At 36.8% G+C, this 3485-nt stretch overlaps 1 protein-coding gene across 1 annotated transcript in view; it reads left to right on the top strand.

The window, feature by feature from the left end:
- The first annotated feature begins 6 nt into the window (after nt 1–6).
- mtss1la (MTSS I-BAR domain containing 2a) overlaps nt 7–3485 on the top strand; it is a 32271-nt gene continuing 28792 nt past the window's right edge. Inside the window, exons 1-3 of the mRNA XM_025006551.2 lie at nt 7–56; nt 1122–1176; nt 3261–3268. The gene's annotated coding sequence lies outside the window, so the exon portion shown is untranslated. The remainder of the gene's footprint in view (nt 57–1121; nt 1177–3260; nt 3269–3485) is intronic.

The following is a 3485-nucleotide window of genomic DNA, read 5'->3' as shown; positions in this document are numbered from 1 at the left end:
CCCCCCCCGCCCGTCGAGAACCACGGCCACCCAATCTGAGCCTGGTTCTGCTGGAGGTATGTTCCTGTTATAAAAGACTCATTCCTCTTTACTGCTGCACACAGCCTTGTGTAAACCCAGGATGCGGTAATGAATTAAAGAAAAGATTTGTAATTTAATTAACATTTTATAATTTACTGAAGCTGATTGTATTGTGTTATCTTAGGGTTGAACCTTACTGTTTAGATTTGAATTGGCCTGAATTGGACAGTTTGGGTCTAATTACGTGTAGTTGAAAATAAACTGGATCCATTTGCTTTATGATGCCCTGAGATGCCGTCTACTGAGATCTGGCTCTATAGAAGTAAATTCAACTAAAACTGAACTATTCTGAAATTGCAGATACAGTATCTGCAAAAAAAAAAAAAAAAAAAAAAAGACTGATGGGTTTAGGCTTGAAAGTCAGCTGTTAAAAGTTTGTTGTTGCCTCACATGTAGAGAAGAACAGCTTGAATTTATTCAGTCAAAACATCCCTATGGTGACAAGCTTTAGTGGTGGAAAAAAAAGAGTGAAACAAAGAAACCCACAGGAATCTTTTATAATCTGCTTTTTTTCCTGTTCATCCACACACTCAGTATGATCAATTTTCCAGTCATCTTTTGTCAGATTAGTAAAGAAAACCAGAACTCTGCATGCACATATTTGTTATGATCCCGGTCTGATGACCTCACCATAAGCTTCAAACTGCAACAGTTTACTTTCATAACAGTCAACTTCATTTGTTACATCCTGATAGAGTTTTACTAAAGTAGTGTAAGACCTTTTTAATTACCTTAGCATTGACTTTTATGGGGAACTCATATGTTGCCCCGCCATTTTGTGCAGTAAAACCAAACAGATAAAGGCTCTTGATGAGTCACATAGCTGGTGCATTGTGATGAGAGATTAAAGTTGACATTAGAGAGAATCGAGAACAACGTCCATAAGGAGCAACCAAATTGAAGGTTAGAAAAATCTGCTTTTTTTTTTAATTTCTTGCTTTATTTCTTAAAATAAAGTTAACCTTATTCAGATACTTATTGACTATCTGAGTTAAAAGCTAAATGTTTCAACTGTGCTTCTCCTAAATTGTTTTCCACAGCATCTCTCATATAAGGTGAACGATTCAGCCTTGGAGCGGACTGAAACATATCCAGGTATTATCACTCTGCGGTGGATGAAAAAAGACCCAGAAGTCAAAGCCCCTAAAGTTGGTTATATAAGCTGTAAAAATCTCCTGAGTCTGCCCCAGCTTGATGTGTTTAAGGCTGATGATTGCTTTCAGTTGTTCAGACTCACTGCAAGAGGTGAAACACAAACCTTCACATTTTTTCCTAACTAAAACCCATCCTGAATTAGGAAAACTCTCTCTCTCTCATACACACACACATCAGTGGTATGGCAAAGAACAGAACAGACCCTTCTGTTCCAAGGGGGGGTTGTGATGGTGGTGGTGAGGAATGTCAGCATCTGTATGGGGATATTTTGTGTTTTATAGCTGCTTTCTCAGAGTTGCCAGTTCGCCCTGTGGTGAAAGCACATGGACTGGGCTGCAGTCCCAGTCTCCTCATGTCTGTCCACGTGGGCAGAAGATACCAAACCAGACATGGTTTTTAAATCTAGTGACCACAAGTTAATAAAACAAAAGTATGCTTGTGCTTTCTTGTGCTATTTTTGGTTTGTTTTTGTTCTTGCAGTATTCGTTGTTTATTGCTCTGGTATTGTTTATTAGTTTGGCTCTCATTATAGGAAGAATGCTCTAAAAATAGCCACAGTAAATGTTATGTTTTTCTACTAGGAAGTATAAAAGACATCATTGGTGAGCATGTAATTGCTTTAAAAGTAAACTTTACTGATTTGACCCGCAGGGAATGCAAGCAGAGAGGATGATGTGATAGACAGAAAACAAGCAAGCAAACAAACAAGCCAAAAACATCTGTTCAAATAAAGATGGAAGGTCAAACACAAGATTTTCCTTTTGACAAACTGCTGACGTCATATAGTGTCATATGAAGATGTGTGTAGCAGATGTCCGTAGTTTTAGACTGCCAGGATGTTTGTCAGAAAATAAATGACCCCATGACCAGTTCATAATAAATACATAAAAAATAAAGGCTCATCTATAGATTTATTTTAGAAGTGTCAAGTAACTGTGAGTCAGAAACAGCTAGCCTACTTTTGTTATTAGCAAAAGGCAAGAACACCTAGCATGAAATCCTAATATAAGAGGATCAAACTAAGCTTTAAGACAAACATTTATTTGGCTTTTTTGGCTGTTAATTTGTTCAAAATTAAAAGTATAAAAGTTGTCTGTGATGGCTTAGAAATTTCAGCCAGAAGGAAGTTGTGTATCTACCACAGCAAAACCTGCTAAGTGAGTTTGTGTTGGCATGTTTCAGTACTGCTGCCAGCATGATGTGCCATCGGGGCAGGATTAAGGAGGATGGGGGCCCCTGGGCTAGAATTTTTAACACATGCAAATTATTTTACTGATTATAATAACTCTGAGGTTTCTAGTCATACAGATCAGAGCTGTTCTTAGCTTTACTGTATTATCTAAAGTCTGAAGCACAGAAAAAAACTGCAGATTTACAGAATATTTACAAACCATTGTGACCCAGAATTACACAGTAAAGTCACTTAGTAAACTAATAGTACTGTATTGACTTTAAAACTTTAAGCAAATTAAAAAGAAACCCAACAAAAGTGGATGTTAATTGACACAGGCTTAAACTAATTAAAACTCTTCCCACTGATGTGTGCTTACAGCTCATTGGAAATAAATAACATAAGGCATTTGGAAAACATCTATTTATTAAAAACAATAATGCTATTTTGCCCTTCGGAGAGCCCAGTTTGTGTGCCATGACTAGTTTGTTTTGTACTGTGTTTTTGTACAGTGTCCTGAGATGACTTTTGTTGTGAATTTGCACTATATAAATAAACGGAATTATTTACACGTAAAAAATTACAATAATATGAAACACATATACAGTTAATGTTGTCTTATCTTACAAATATGCTGTATATTTTGGACAGACAGTATCTAAAAAGTTGCAATTATGACCTAAAGCTAATCTGCCCACTTTTTTTTAGTTTGTTGTAAATAAGCAGCACTTTCTGGTGTTTTTTATTGTGACTTTACTAGTTAATACTATAGTATTTACTAAGCACTAAACAAAAGTAGCTTACATTTTTTATTCTTTTTGATTTGTATCTGTCTTTTGTTATGTTGATTCAGATACTGAGGTGAGAATGGAGATCATGGTCCACACGCTTCTGTCTCAGGAAGAGTTAAGATAAGTTCAATGGGCTTTATCAGCAGACGCGTGCGTCAATACGCAAATAAAACCCAGCAAATCCTGCTTTGCATGTCAGTACAGAAACATGGTTTTACTTTTGTTTGCATGGGGTGAAAGGAGGGCTGGAGGTGGGGGTGTTCTCGGCTTGTTCCCTCCCACTATTC

Source organism: Kryptolebias marmoratus, linkage group LG11 (assembly GCF_001649575.2).
Source record: "Kryptolebias marmoratus isolate JLee-2015 linkage group LG11, ASM164957v2, whole genome shotgun sequence".
Lineage (NCBI taxonomy): Eukaryota > Metazoa > Chordata > Actinopteri > Cyprinodontiformes > Rivulidae > Kryptolebias > Kryptolebias marmoratus.
This window is presented reverse-complemented; position numbering and strand designations above follow the sequence as displayed.